This window comes from Lagopus muta, chromosome 13 (genome assembly GCF_023343835.1).
Source record: "Lagopus muta isolate bLagMut1 chromosome 13, bLagMut1 primary, whole genome shotgun sequence".
In the NCBI taxonomy this organism is placed as follows: Eukaryota; Metazoa; Chordata; class Aves; order Galliformes; family Phasianidae; genus Lagopus; species Lagopus muta.
In genome coordinates, this window is record NC_064445.1 from 7,490,337 (window position 1) to 7,507,013 (window position 16,677).

General features: G+C 36.3%; 1 long non-coding RNA gene across 13 annotated transcripts in view; it reads left to right on the forward strand.

The window, feature by feature from the left end:
- Nucleotides 1-16,677, forward strand: part of LOC125699723 (uncharacterized) — a 122,752-nt gene that overhangs the window by 83,605 nt on the left and 22,470 nt on the right. For all 13 annotated transcript variants that reach the window (XR_007379670.1, XR_007379672.1, XR_007379671.1 and 10 more), the window contains 2 exons: nt 589-660; nt 1,014-1,081. This is a non-coding gene — a long non-coding RNA (uncharacterized LOC125699723). The remainder of the gene's footprint in view (nt 1-588; nt 661-1,013; nt 1,082-16,677) is intronic.

The following is a 16,677-nucleotide window of genomic DNA, read 5'->3' on the forward strand; positions in this document are numbered from 1 at the left end:
CAAAGGCTTTCAAAGCAGTTTGGCTTCATTCCCATGCCAGTCAATGCATTTGATTATGAAGTTCTAAGATCAATGCAGTATTTTGAAACTAACCTCAGTTTCAAAAAAGGCATGACTGAGATTTGCGGATTGCTTTATCTACATCTTCATGTATCTGTAGTAATATAGAAACGTTATGCAGATTTTTCCAGTGGAATGTTAGAGAACATTTTCCAAAAATCAACTTTTTAAGGGAACAGTAAAACGAATATGATGTTTAGTATTTCACATTTAAACTGTTTAGGACTCTTAATTCTTGCTATTCCACAGGTATTAAGATGATTCCTCAGTTTTATAATCAGACAATGGGAATGAGTAGTGAGGGTTAATTCCTAAAATCACAAACACTGAATATGTTAGGCCAGTCGATGCAGGATCCTAATTTACTTTTTAGGTCTTATATTTTTTTACATAAACGAGACAGCGAGAAAAGTAGTATGCTTACCTTGCTACTGCAGTTTACCTCGTTATTATTCTTCAAAAATGTATATAATATATAATATTTTGATTTCTGAGTATCATTTTTTGCATATTTCCATTCTGTTACAGTGAATTGGAGGCAAGGTGATGAAAAAGGAAAGAGTTGCATTTGAATGAGAGATCAATCACAGAGACTGAAAGGTAAATCAGTGACACAAATTGGGATTTCCACAAGAATTAGATAAGGCACAACCAAGAAAACAGGAAAATAAAAGTATATCAAGAAAAACCAGCAAGCTATTGACATATCTAAACTAAAATCTATCAAGTTACTGAAAACAGATTTTCATTTTTTAAGAATTTAGTTGTTCTCACTTTGAAAAATTACTAAATTGCCTGTATTTTCCAATTTTAGAATTTATTTTATTGTTTGAAAATCAAGAGTGCATTACATCTAACTGTCCTTCTAATAGGTATCTGAATGACTTTATTTCTATACAGACTTTTTTTTCTGAAGTTTAAAGCATTTTTTTTCCTTAATGTTTTGTATTCAGTGACAGCCCTATCACATTTGTTTGTGGACTATGGAGGCAGGCACAAAGGATAAGCAATTGACAAGGAGGTAAGGAAATCCGTATTTGGGTTTCATTCAGCTGTCTTGCAAGTGGAGTTGTAAACAAAAGTGGAATTTAAAGGAGGATTACAATGTTTTGATGTATTCCATTCTGCATGTTCAATATCAGTATTTTCATTTCAAGAGAGTATAATGTAAGTATACAAGACAAATCAGGATTAGATCAGGGTCAATAGTCAGATCAGAATACCAACAGCATTAGTTTGTATTAACTCCTAGCATCTATTTTCTTATCGTTCCAAAGAAGTAATGAAATTTTATTTTTATTTTTTCAGTGACCACAGATTAGGTAAAAACACACTTGTGTTATGAGGAGATAAAAATGAACATCAAAGGGAGATTACACCTTACTTCCTAAATACATACGTGTATATATATGTGTGCATATCTGTATGTAATTTAAAAAAGCCTTTGAGGTGGTATCTATCAATAAAATTTCTTTAATACAAATTCAAGGCCCATATGTTAATTGTCCATATACGTACAAAGAAGACACTTCTCTTTGCACTGGGTGATGTCTTGGTACTACACTTCCCAAGGGTAAAATTTTGATTATTACTGTCTATTTTGACTTTCTGTGTACTTATCAGTGAATTTCTTTGACTTGATTTTAACTTTCAAGCCAGAAAAGTAACGAAGGAATGTTGTAAAACCCATTGTTCTTCAAAAAGGTAAATTTCAGGCCAGGTTCACTTCTTGTTCTCAAATATTCACAGTATTAAAGTTGATGAAGAGATGATTTATCAGGATGAGAAGTGTTCAACCATGACATACAGAAATTCAGAGCCCCATATATGTCCTCATTTGTCATGTTATCAGTCATTTGTCATTTATGATCATTACAGTTTTATGCAGCAATGGTTCAAGATCTGTTTTGAAATAGCTCCCATCATACATTTGTAGAACTCCATTTAAAATCTTTGGAAGTGTTAATTTATTTAAAGCAGAAAATTAATGAAGCTCTTTGCACTCCCAAATTCAGACTTGAATGTATGTGGGTCAAACCATGCTATTATATGCCATCTTTATTCCTTATTTGAGTGAAAACTTTTTATTTTTCTTTCTTTTTTTTTTTCTTGTCCTAAGCAAGCTAGACAAGAAAGCAAAACTTAGACCTCATTTCTTTTTTTTTTTTCTTCCTGAGAACAAAGTACTTGAAAGTAACTTGAATTTTCTATTGCAGTCTTGTAAATTTTCATAGTACTTTATATTAGGGTTAATCAGCTGATAAGAATCAATGCAGTTGATCATCTGATTAGCTGAACTAAATTGTAATTAGGTGCTAATTAAGATCATTTGTAAGCATAGCGCATGCATATAATTCCTAAGTTTTCTGAAGCTTGACTGCATTCTGTTAACTAATTTTTATTTTCTTCTTTGGTTTGTGTTTATGTATTTGAATGCTATATTTCCTCTTTGACTTCAAAGTAGTAAAAAACAAAGTTTTGTAAGGAGGTTGAAAAATGGTTGTAAATATCTAGAAGTTTTTTTCAAATTTGTTTCATTCTCTGATGGATAAAAGCAGACAGAAAGCTGCTGAGCCACTCAGTTCCAAAGGCTTTGACCAGTATTGCAAACTCCAGCTGCTATCTGGACATTGGCGATATCCCTTAGGAGGTGACACTGGGGACAGGAACTACTTACTGCTATCAAGAGCCTAGATTTTAGGACAGAGTGCACTGTCAGAAAGTCTGTGGATGATATCTGCTTGGAAAGTGTGGCTGATATGTTAGAGGGCAGGGCTGCTGGTCAGAAAAAAAAGCTCAGCAAACTGGAAGAAAAGAAATTAACACCTCAGACACTTTAGCAAGGGCAAATGCATAATCTGCTGCAAGAATGGAATAACCCAATGCTACAGTTTAGTTGCACAGTTACACAGTGTAGATGAAAAACAGGAAAGTACCTGGAGTCTTAGTAGATTAGTCAGCAGTGTGTCCTGGCAGCAGAGGAGACAACTGTTTGCTGCATTAGCAAGGGTGCCAGACCGGGTCAAGGTGTTTCTTCTCTTCTTCTCCGACAAATGGTAAAACCATTTTTGCAGGACTTTGTGCATTCAAGAGCTTCCCGGCTCATGTGCACATTGGTGCATAGCCAGCACAAGGCCATCAAGCACATTACATGGAAGAGGAGGTAGGGCTGATCGGGTTTAGTTAACCTTGCAAGGAGAAGCCACAGAGAAACACCTATGCCATCATAATTTAGATATTTTGCTCTTTTGTAATACATGCTTTAAAATAAGTAACAGATTTGTAGACAGAGCTCTGTTATCAGAGAACTGCAGTAGCTTTTGGGCAATTTGATGTCATGCAAAAGCAAAAATGAGAACCCATATTTGGAAAGTGATAGAACCAAATCAAGCCTAAATAGAGAAAACACACAAATCCCATTAAAATTCAATTCACTCTTATTTCACTCACATAAACAAGGTTTCTTGTTTTGAGAATTAAAGGTAATTAACATTTGTTTGCTTGTTTATTTTCAATTTACAATAATGATGCAGAAGTTAATTATCTACTGTTTAATGTTTGTGCCTTAAACAAACATACATACACACGCACACTGAAAATCTCATTTGGACCAAGATTGTCTGGTAATGATTTTGATCAGAGAGTTATACTATTGTTTCATTACCTCCATCAAAAACTTTGGATTCTTCTATTTATACCAATTACAGTTTGCTTGGATAAAGGTGTCAGTTGCTCTACATTTTTGTTAGGGCTATTGCTCATTAGAAAAAAAGTAAAGATGTTGAGCTGTTACTGTTCAGCATATTAACTGTTCAACAGTTACAGTTAAGCATAGTTTGATAATTTGAAACTCCTTGAAAAAAGCAGATAATTACAGAGGACTCACCCCTCCTTAGAGTGGGTTTGCATACTACTGTGTCAATAAGGCAGTAATAATAACAATACCTTGATGAAATAGCGAAGCAATTTCAATATCATGATGAATGTTTCAGATAAATTGCTAAGTTGTGCATTGACCTTGGTGAGTGCTTTCATGGAAGTGTAGCATCATTATATACAACTTACCAAACAAAACAATAGTTTATGATCTTAAAAAATTAAATGCCTCAACATATTATAAAAATGGAAAAAAAAAAAAAAAAAAAAAGACAATAAATGCAAGTAACTGTTCAGGTCCTGTCTTTATTAATAGCATGTCATTAAACAAACTAAAAAGTGCTAACTATGCCATATCTAGAGATAAGTGGGAGCAGAACCTCATTAGCTCTAACAGGAAATATCCGTCAGATGATAGCAGGGCTGGGAGCACTTCACTAAGTACATCTGTACTGTCTATCCTTATTAAAGGGTCATGTCAAGAAACAAGGTACCTTAAGTGGTGTAATGTATTGGGCTGGCTGAGAGCCTTGGGGAGAGATTGAGGAGCTCCTCCTGTCCTCCAGGAAGACATTTGCCTGTCTGACGTGGCAATGCCAAATGCTTAAAGGGTTAGAAGAAGATATTTGTCTAGGATGAACCTAGATTGGTCAAGAGAATAATCTCTGTGTGAAACAGCCTTACTGGCCTCTTGTATTTGTGAATAGGTAAGTACCCTTATCTCCATACCCTACATGCACACCTTGTCACTTGATGCTTTTGCAGTTTCTCAGTATATTTTGCTGTTTATTACAGTGATAATTGTGGCCAGCTTTAGTGCTGTGCTTTCCCTAGTGATGTGGTGTGTGAGCAGCTTCAGCCACCGGGGCCAGTCAGGTCCCTAAACTGAAGTAAAGGGAAGCACAAGGCTATAGCACAAGTACCACACCTAAAATGATGCTGAACAGTTAAAGAAAAGGAATATCAATAAGTTGGGGCAAGCCAAGTACTTCCCACTGCAAGACTCTGGATTGAGGTTTCCAAGGGACAGAGTGCCAGTTTAGCCAATTACTCTCGTTGTTGTGACACATCAGGATAAAGAGTTAGCTCTTGCCAAAAGTAACTGAAAAAAGTGGTGTTTTTTTTTTTTTTTACTTTTTCCCTTTTTGCCTCTGCCAGATTCTTTGGAAAACTATTGCATTATTACAGCAGAGACAGCCATAAGTGATGTATAATCCTACATTTAATCCTTCCAAAAGAGAGCCAAGGTTGGAAAACTAGTTATAAAAAGGGGGGAAAATGTGGGGTTGTAGAAAAAGATTCATGGTGTCTGAATGCTACTTTGAGTGTATGCAGAAGGTATTGAAATCATGCCAAAATCTGCTTCATCTGCAGCAGCAGAAAGATTGTTGAAACAAATCAGGAGCTGTTGAAGATACTGTTAATCCACTGTCGTTTTTTTCTTGACCATTTATGTGAAGTTATGCTTTTGTAGACTTGTAGCCCTGTAAATATGATGTTGCTCTTACTTGCAGCAGACTGTTGTGCTAACAGCACTGTCTGTAGGATCTTTCAGGCTTTATTTGGTCGTCTGGACATGTGTGACTTCTGTGTTCACTTACTTAGCTGGAACAGTTATCTGACAAACAGACGCTACTACCCACTTCGTTTTTGCTTTCTTACTGTTGTCAGATGTATGCTATGCGTATATGAATATGAATATATATGCATACATTGTTCTGTACAACAGCTGCCCTGAAAGTAATGCTTCCTATTTTATTATGTTTGCCCATGACATCAGAGATGGATATTGGTTGTATGGCACTAGAGGCTGAGCCTTCCCACAAGTATTCCATTATATTTTGTTGTGCGACAGATGGCAGCAGGGAGGCATCTTAAAAAGTGATGTCTGACATGGTGGTGTGCATGAATCAAAGGAGTGGAATTTATTTCCTCTTTGTGGAAAAAGAATGGCAAATATTTACATGCATCAGTGCTTGCTGAATGTTTCTGAAGACCAAACAGTCTTCAGACTGTTGGATGTGAGCACAGCGAGGCAATGGATGACGCATTTCAGTAGTGGCAACAGTGACAGTAGGTCACATCCACAGGTGTAAATTTTCATAAGCATGGTGTGCTGTTCATTGCTGGGGAAAATGTATAGGTAGTGGTGGTGACTTAAAAAATTGTGTTTTGTAGCTGAGCATTTGCTCTATCAAATAGTGTTACTGTGCTCTTTTTACTTCTTGTAGTTTCCATGGAAATAAATAGGAGACATTACTTTCAGAGCAACCTATGTATATTTCTGTAATTCATAGGGAGGAATAACAGGTAGTTTTGTTGTGCAAAGTGAACTACCAATGACCCTGGAATAAAAATGCAGCATAGAAGAGTATAGGAAAGAGATAACAGCAAGGTCTTTGAATCTGCAAGCACAGGATGATATCAAAAGCTCAAGAGCTATAAATAACTCAGCAGTAGATGATTGCTGGTAAAGGAATCAGGCCTTAGACCCGTGTAAAACCAGTTTTAGGGATAGGTAACGAAGAGAAGAAAGAAGAAATCTCTAATATATGAAAACATACCATATATGAAAACATACCATATATAAAACATTTTATGTAACATGTGCTTGCAAGCCAGTGAAGAATGGACATGTGAGAAAGCATATGAAAATCACCCAAATGGGCCTAGGGGTAAGGAGAACGAGAATATCAGTAAGGACAACATGTTAGAAAGGCACTGTCTTTAGAAAATTTGAGTAGATATTTTAGCCTTCTATATTTTGAGAAGTAGGTGCTAGTATCATTAAAACTGGGCTAATAATTCTTTATAAGACTTTAGTTAAAACAAGAGAAAATGCAATAAGAGTCATCATTGCCTATTTATAGTCCAGAAATATTGTCCTAACTTACAATTGAAATTTCTGTACATGTGAATAGTTATCAATTTGATATTTCTGAATTTCACAATGCCCTCCCAGTCGTATGGAATGCAAACATAACTTAGTTAGTTTTAATAGCTAGTTCAACTTTGCTACAACAATGGAAGTGTCCATAAAGGCAAGGCAGATGTAAGTATTTCTAAAGTGACATACTGAACTGCCTGATTCATCTCGTAGTGGTGTATTTTAGTTCAGCTGTGACTGACTACACTTGTCCTACGTTTAAATAAAGTCATTAGATTGTCAGTGGAGCCTTCCAAACGTGTTTCTATAATCAGCAGTGTTATAATCCTAACACTTTCTGTATCGGTAGTTTGATCTATACAAACACGAATACAATAGTAGAGGGATTTTAAAAGTCAAATAAATGTCACTGGAGTGCAGCAGTAAATGTGTCCAAGGAACATGCTACTTTAATTGAAAATTCAAATTACTGAGCAATGCTGCTTTTCAGTAAAACATTCAGTGCTGTTGAGTGAAAAATCAATAGCTGCTTTATAGTGCTTTTTCCTTAAGCAGTAGGCAAGCACTCAATTCCCCTTCAAAAGACTTTTATTCTTCTATCTTTAATATTTACAACTCTTTCTTTCTCTCTCCATAGTAGAATGTTCTTCAATTTCTGTTGTAAACCAAAACAGCGCTCACTGGTAACAAACATAATCTGGCATTCAAATTTGGTAGTCATGGTTATAGTTTAAATCCATTATAAATTCAGCTAGCTGGATTCTTCTAGGATACTCCTAGTGAACACTTAATTTAGACTGTGTCTACTGAGATTTCAGGAAATACTTCTGTTCACGTTTGGTTAGGATAAGAATGTGAAGTACTCAGAGAAGTTTCTCCATGAAGCTTGATGAAGATTGAATGTATTCCTGCTGCTTTTGTTCACTGAATGCACATTTGACAGTCTTCCGTCTGGGCAGGTTCTGGCGGGAAAGGGCCAGTTCTTTGCATCACTTTAACCTTTCTTTTTTCAATTGCTTCTCTCAAGAAGTAACATAGAATGCATATTAGTATTCTGCTGCATGCCAGGCAGAAATGATACCTGCTGACTCATCTTCGTACATCTTCTGCCTTCTTTCCTTGTCTGGTTTTGAGGCCCTGACAGTGATGTTTTATATCAAATATACCTGCAGCACTGAGGCTTTCTGAAAGTCCGCACTTCTTACTTTTTCTGGTTCCTATCCCAGCTCTGTTCCACTCACCTCCAATGTGGTAACTATTGCAAGGGTCTTCAAGGTTCATTAAATTCCAGCCTATAAATCACATATACTGATTATAGCTAATACCTGAACGCATAGTGTCACTCTGTATGGCATAATCTCAAGTTCTGTGTATGTTGTTTATTCTTTGAGTTTTTAAAGTTCCTTCTAAGCTTCTAAGCTCGTTGTTTTCCAAAAGAAAAGGGAGCATGACATGAAGTGTTACTTAGAGTACAGGCTCCCAGGGCAATGTGTCTTGCTAAAAAGTCCAGGAATAAGCTTTAATTTAAGTTAGCAGATCAAAATTCCTTGGAACATGGACAAAAATAGTGTGTGCCAAAATAGTCTCATTCGTTTAAATGGAATTTGTCCTTTTGTAGCATTTCACAGATGTGACTTAGCAACAAGTATCATTAGCCTCTGAGCTAAGAATGAGAATGAGAAGAGAGCCAGATCAAAGTACACGCTACAGCAGGAAAGCCAGTGCTAATGCATGTGCTGAAAATACTTTTGCTTTTCCTATTTCGGATTGAATCTTTATCTCAGCTTTGAGATTGCCTCTATACTGTAAACAGCTGTCTTTTTTTTTTCCCTCAAACCTTATCAAATTAACAGATGTTTGTTGTGGATGCTTGTCTTGAAGCATGTACAGACTTAGAAAAATATCAAAATGTAGAGCTTAGGTGTGTGAATTGATGCTGAACTTCTTCTTTGTATAGTGGAAAGCATGAAGAAATGATGGCTCATCACCCAGAGGCAGAAATCTTATCTGTATTTGTGATAACAGATCTAAATTCTGGCAACTTTCAATATCTTATACTGTTAGCTTTTAGCTAGCTTAAAATGTGAGCATGACTTTATCTCATCAGTGAAATTCAGTGAATGATGAAAGATCTCATGCCTCAGTTATTTTGCTCACTGCATAGAGTTACTGTCCTTAGGTGACTTCTGACTTTCTCCCTCACCACATGATGCTTTTCTGTTTGCTCTGAACATATCTATGAGTGGTAAATAGGGACCAAAGTGAAGTACAGCATCTGTATTTCAGGTACTTTGCCTTTACTGCAGAAGCTGCGTTGACCATGGTATAGAATCTTAGACTCATAGAATCCTTAGAGTTGGAAGGGACTTTTGAACATCATCTAGTCCAACTCCCTTGCAATGAACAGGGATATCTTGCCCATGCACGTTATGTTTTGACGTAAAACTCTTTGGATGTTTCTGTACCATGATACCTTTTCTGGTTCAGTTCTCTGAATCAGAACAAGTGGATCTTGTTATCTAAATGAGTCATAGAAGGTGGTATCTGGAGGCCTATGGAATTGGTGATATACATAAAATTCAGATTAGACTTAACTCTGAAGAATTTCATTGAAGTAATTGACTTCGTAAATAAGTTTAGTCAATTATTTTTTAGTCTTTTTCAAATGAAAGTCACCAATTTTTTTGCTGTGAAAAAGAAAGATGTGAGAAAAATAACAGTAATGACAACCCTTCCTGAAGGATTTGGTGAGTTCTAAGAAGAAAGTAGCAAAAGAATGTAAACAAAATTGAAATTAACATTTTACTGATTTTTCTCCTAAGAAAAAGAAGCAAGGAATGTTAAGATTTCCTTTGTTTCTGAAATTCATTTTTTTTTCTCTATTGTGCTGTAGATTTTCACTGTTTGTGATGTTTCTTTCAAGCATAGTAACTGAGAAATGATAAAAAAAAAATCAAATTGGTTAAGACATTTCCCTAGAGTGACATAGATCCTAGCCTTTGGGTGTTTTATTTTGTTACCTTGGACTAAGCAGGAAAATGAATGACTATTGCTAATGCATAATCTTATTCTTAAACAATGCTGAATGGCTTCTTCAAAATTAATTTCAGGAAAGACAAATGATATTGAGGAACCAAGCCAATCCACCCATGACCTCCCCTAGAGGCTGTTTCCAAACTGCCACTGCTGCTGTTTGTAAAGGAAGTCATGGGATCTGTAAGGGAGCAAGCCAAGTAACCGAGGCAGAAAGCCAGATTCAGATGCTGGAGGCATTCCACATTTTGCTGTCTCTGTCAGATGTTTACTGATAATCTTCTATGTGTGGATATAAGGCTTCAAGAAATAATTTCTGCCATAGCAAAGATACTGAAGTATGATGTTTTAGAATATATTGCCTATGTTATATGCCTTCAAATCCCATGTTCTTATGAAGTGCACTCATTGCAAACTGAAGCAGAGGGATAAAGCAGAAGCTGAAGGGTTGAATATTACTGTGCACAGACTCTGAGATATGCATTAACTCAGCAAGTCGGACATGACTAAGTTGACTGCTTATACTGTGGTACTTTCTAAGTCTTATGGACCAGATTACTGCCTGTTTAAGCCTACTTTCTGTTCTAGAGGAAATGTAGAAAGGATAGGGCAAAGTCTTAATGGTTTTGTGACATTTCTTGTTCCAGCTTCCTTTTCCTCATTCTTATCAATAACTCAACATTGGCAACAGAGAAGAGTCATTAATACACAATAACATGTAAACCTTTCCCATTATTTTTTTTTTTTTTTTCAATTTCAATTAGGAATCATAGATGATTTTTGGAACTATGCTTTTTCTGTCTATCTCAAAATAAACTGTACAAAATGTGTTGAAGTGCATTAAACATTAATGTCAGAGGGTGGCTCAGCAGACCACATGCAGCTTTTAACCAGTCACAGGGAACTGTGCTTAAGCTGGTTGGCTTATACAGTTAAATGGGAAAAGAGTTTAACCTTACAACTGCAGAGTGCTAAATGCTGTAGCACTAAATAGAATGTAATACAAGACACATTGCTAACCTCCTCATCGTATGCAGTCCATTGTGGCTGTTGCCAACTGGATCAAATGAGCATTTGGAAAGGTGTGCTAAGTAGTAGCCAGATTCCATTCTTTCTTAATTATGTGGCTTTCACCAGTACACAGTACTAAATCATCCTTGCCCAGGGGTAGTATAATTACTGCTGAATAGCCTAATGCTGAATAACTTAATATACTGAAGGCCATAATTATTCCCAGAATGTGTCTGTTCCACTTTGCATATTTACTTGTGTTCTTCAGAAAAATTATCCCACAACTTAAATACTCTTTAGGGCATATCTGGTATTTGCTTTGAATATATTGGTCACAAGCTCAGCCCTTTGAGAGTAAGCTAAAAGACTGCCTTAGAAGAATAAAATGATAGTGGAATAAGTATCTTCAGTAGCTCTATAGAATATACTTTTAATTCTATCATAGTTGAGCTGTTCATTTCAATTTAATCTCTGCTGCCTACACATTTCATTTGAATTGCTCAACATCCTTTCTTCCTGATTTGAGAGAAAGGAAAGCTAAACTTACAAACCCCAATAACCGATGGTCATTTTTATCTTTCATATTTAAATAACTCTTTTTAGCTTACATTTGCAACTGGAGAATTTTCATCAGATCCAATGCTAGATACTGTCCTGTTTCTTTCAGATACACAATCCCTGCCTTCCTTGCTCGGTTTGTACCCAGTGTAAGTGGAAACAGTTCAAGATATTATCCCCTCCTCTTTATGTACTGCTTTATTAGATATGTGTTGAATAGTATGGTGATGCTGAGAGTTTGATGTAGACTGTAGAGCGATGTGTTGCCAATTCTGCATTACTAGTCTTATTGTTGATATGTCTGAAGGATTTTTGAACAGTAGATCTTGTGTCCCACAAGAACTACTGTGGGGATATTTCATCCTCTTAATGGATATTAGCATTAGAAAGTACGGTTAGCATTAACCCACTGAGGCATATTGCAGCTGAATATGTTTCAAAATTCTAAATTATTATTTAATTTTAATTATTTAAAATCTGGGTCACAGATTATTTTAAAAATTTACCTGCTTTTCTTCGGGAATGTACTGAGTCATAAATCAATTGGGTCAATCTGTCTGTTTTTGCTTGCTGGATAGTCTGCCTTCAGTGAATCTTAGAATCATAGAATGGCCTGGGTTGAAAAAGATCACAATGATCATCCAGTTTCAACCCCCCTGCTATGTGCAGGGTCGCCAACCACCAGACCAGGCTGCCCAGAGCCACATCCAGCCTGGCCTTGAATGCATCCAGGGATGGGGCATCCACAGCCTCCTTGGGCAACCTGTTCCAGTGTGTCATCAACCTCTCAATGAAAAACTTCCTCCTAATATCCAACCTAAACCTCCCCTGTCTCTGTTTGAAACCATTCCCCCTTGTCCTATCACTATCTACCCTCATAAACGGCCATCCCCCCTCCTGTTTATACAACTCCCTTCAAGTACTGGAAGGTCACAATGAGGTCTCCCCAAAGCCTTCTCTTCTCCAAGCTAAACAAGCCCAGTTCCTTCAGCCTTTCCTCACAGGAGAGGTGTTCCAGCCCTCTGATCATCTTAGTGGCCCTCCTCTGGACCTGCTCCAAGAGCTTTATATCCTTCCTGTATGGGGCGCCCCAGGCCTGAATGTGGTGCTCCAGATGGGGCCTCACAAGTAGAGTAGAGGGGGACAATTACTTCCCTCTCCCTGCTGGCCACCCCTTTTTTTAATGCAGCCCAGAACGCAGTTGGCCTTCTGGGCTGCAGGCACGCACTGCTGGCTCATGTCCAGATTCTCGTCCACCAGGACCCCCAAGTCCTTCTCCGCAGAGCTGTTCCCAGTTTGCATAAATACCTGGGACTGCCCCGACCCAAGAGCAGTACCCTGCACTAAGTGGTGCATTTGCCTTGGGATGTGATCTGAATATCTCACAGGAATTTGACAAGGCAGTCTTAATGTTGTTTATTACTGTCTGACTTTAACATGTGAAAGAGCTGAGAGACTGGGAATAAAATTCAAATCTGTATAGGCTTGAGCTAAACTATCCACACACAGCCCCTTGATCTTAGTTTTGTGTATGTGCTCAAGGTGCAAAGCTATTTGATTCCTAACTCCATTTCTGAAGACATTTAAACATTGCAGCAAACAGTTAAACTCCTGAGAAAATGTGGGTATTGGATTATATTACTTCCACAGACACTCATTCAAAACCAAATTTGCTTATAACCTTATCTGAATAAAGGCTGCCCTGGTTCTGAAATCTATAATGTTATTTCATTACCCTCACATTCAAACATGCATACAAATCTGACAAGCAGTAAATTCATTGGCTGAAAAGCATCCTCCACTACAGCAGCTGTATCTATTTTGGTATATTGTCTTGGAGGCTATGTCAACGAGCTTCTGTGTTCAAGTGCTCAGTATTCAAGTGCTCAAGTTTTTGATTGAAATTAGATTAATACTAATCTTCAATTATCAAAAAGTCTAATTTGTGATCTATTTCTCCTAACTCTCCAATAATAATATAAAGTGCGCGTATTTATTTTAAATCTGACAAAAAAAAAACCATCTATCTGCTGATGTAAGATTTTTTTTAAAACAAAATTGTGAACATCGTCATGGTTTCCCCCACTATTCCCCTGAACAGGATATGAAACTAAAGAACTAAAATGTCTGATGTTATTGCATATGAAAACAAATTCATTTTCTGTACCTTGGAGACAAGACCTACCAGATGAAAATCAAATAAACTAATTAGTGTTGAGCAAAGAACATTTTATATATTATGACTCTCTGGGTTAATTTCACCCCTTTTCAACAACTCATTATATAAAACTCCTTAAATCAGTGGGACATAAGGCACTGTACTGAGAGCAAGGTCAATGAAACCAGACTCTTTCAGGATATAATGAATGGACACAGAATTCTCGAAGGGATCTTCTTAATATATGTCAGGAGCACCACAGATCGCAGACCAGCGATTACGAAATAGACCTGTAGTCTCTTTCCCCCCCCTGCTGTTTTCATATTTTATTCTTTAATATTTCTGCAATGAAAACAAAGCTTTAATAGGATGAAGTTCCCATTAACAGCCTTCTATGTCATAGGAAAAAGGTAAAGGTGAACACAGAAAAAATCAGGAATATGTTCCTGTTTCATTGAAAAGGATAATGGATGAGTAGCCATGTAGTATGACTTACATTACTCCTTATTTTATGGAGATAGATTTTTCTATACATCTTTAGCAGCAGAATGCTGTGACGTATGCAGTTAGATGAGAGTGAAGGACTCCAATAACATTCCTGAAACTACTAAATATATATATATATATATTTAATAAAAGTGATTGTTTGTCTAAACTTATCACTGCAAGGTTTGTGCCTTTGAAAGTAGTGGTTTGGCAGTCATGCTCTGTAAACAGTTATGTTGCAGGTTTTCATAGTAAAGCTTTCATAGATTGTTTTGAAATACTGGTTTTCTTTACCATTTTGAATTGGCTGTAATGAAATCTCATCATAATTGGTTATCATATCTTCAACTAATATACCGAATACATTTTGTTAAAACTGTGATGTCTTATTTACTCTCATTTTACATCAAATCACAGTCATTCAGTGCCAAGCCTGTGTGAAAAATGTTTCATTATATGAAGCAAGAATGAAATAGTCCTAACCTGGGAATTCTTGAGCCAACTGACATTGGATGAACTTTAGTTGAGTTAGTGAGTAACTTCAGGAGCTTTGATGAAGATATATATGTACATACCTGAATGTTTCAGAGACCATCTTTTAAATGTATAATCCAATGCGAGGAAAAATGTGTAGGTTGTTTTTGTATTGATAATATTATTATGAATGGTTTGTGTAATAGGGCAGAAGGAGTTATCAGCCTGTGTAGATAATAGAGCTGAGTTGCTGATTCACTATAGTCAATGATTTATTTTTAATAAAGTCTGTAGATTAGTGTGACAGTTAGATTCTAGCATATACAACCCAGGATGTCATTAGAGATGCATTAGCAGAGAGATTATGAAATCCCACTGGAAAGCCAAGATATCAGGAAGCTTTATTTTGAATAAAAGAGGAACTAGGAGTTTTTAAGAAAAAATGGAAAAGCTCAAGCAGATGTGGTTTAATTTGTAAAGAAGTACCACATCTGACAGAATCACTAAATAGCAGTCCAAGTGCAGCAGTTATGAGAGTTAAAAGAAACAGTACTTTAAATTGTTCTGCTGTGGCTGTCTTTCCACACTTGTCCTGGAAAAAGCTCAGTGAGAAAAGTTGTCTTTGGCTATTGGGTGGGCCTGGTGGGTCCATCAGGCTTTTACACTCTGAAATTACGTGGATAGCTGGGTATGCCATGCCACATATATGCATGCATAATTATGATGCAAGACTGTGGCAGATAATTTTCTGAGACACTTGAGAATCTGAAAGAAAAAAAAAAGGCTTAAGGGAAATCTCTCTCCTCATGACTACAGCATTTTACGTTTTTGGAGGGAAATGTTTTTTGGAGGTAGGACTTAGAGACCCTAAGAGAAGCTATTGAGTTCCTGCAATAGTCTGTCCATTTCGAGAACCAGATGCACAGATATTTGTTCTGGACAGACTTGGAGGTCTTTAGGAATAACAGGAAAATTAACACAGTTGTCTACTCAAAACAACAAGAAGAGCTAGGACTAAAAGTATTGGTCATCTTTTTTTGGGGGGCATCAGAAAGATTACCTTTTTTTTTTTTCTTTGTTTTATTTTGGGAGTAAAGGGCAGGGGAATAAAATAATTGATTTAGTATAGTCTTCTCGGTGTTTTTTTTAGGTTTCCTACATTCACAGAGGCGTGCATGCTAGTACTCTGTAGTCTGTCTCTAATGATTTTTGATGTGGTTACCCTTAAGAAGCTATTTTTCTGTGAACTGCTAGAGGATTTCATATCCTGAAGCATCTTTACTTTCTCCATTCATAACTAAATTGGAACACTCAATTTTGAAATAATAGTTAGTGTGATTTATTATTTACCAAGGCAGCACTGAAGAAATGTATTTGAAAAGAAGCCAGTAGCAAATTACAATCGATTTGTGCAATATAAAAAATAAAATGTTTTACAGAGGCAGACTTGGTGTTTCAAGTTATGTGTGATCCATAATAATGTCTGCAAGATGTCTGCTTCTTTATTACTGTCAACAATTCATTAATCACCTTCTTACAAATAGGAAAAAAAAGGTTCAGACATCTAAGAAAGTGCTGATTATGGCTCTGTAGTTTATACATATTTTTCACAAAATGCTGTTGTTTCAGTAAAATATATATGGGGAATTAAAGAATTCAAGTGTTCTTGAAATCATTTAGCATTGTTTTTTTCTGTGATGGAATGGGGATGGTAATTATGATGATGGACTGCAATTATTTGACGTGTGGATTGGTGGATGTTAGCAAATATAGAAGGTGGAGTGACTAATAATGGAGAAATCATTAAATTAATTCTAAAATACTGTGCATAGTTTGAGGTTCTTACAGCTAAAACAAACATTCATATTTATTTTCCGGGAAGTTAAATTAGTAAATTTTTGTAACACAGAATGAATTTGGTTGAAATCTTTTTGGTGTGCTTCTCGTTATGTGTTGTTTTTTTTTTTAATCTCCAGCTGGTGATTTTCTCCTGCATTTCAGTTAACACAACGTAATTGAACTGTAATGCAATTCTGCGATTTGAGGAAGGACACTTCTTTCAAATGACAGGAATGTTGTTAAACTTTTTGAGATAATTTAAGATTCTTTTTCCAGCAATATGGTTCAATTATGA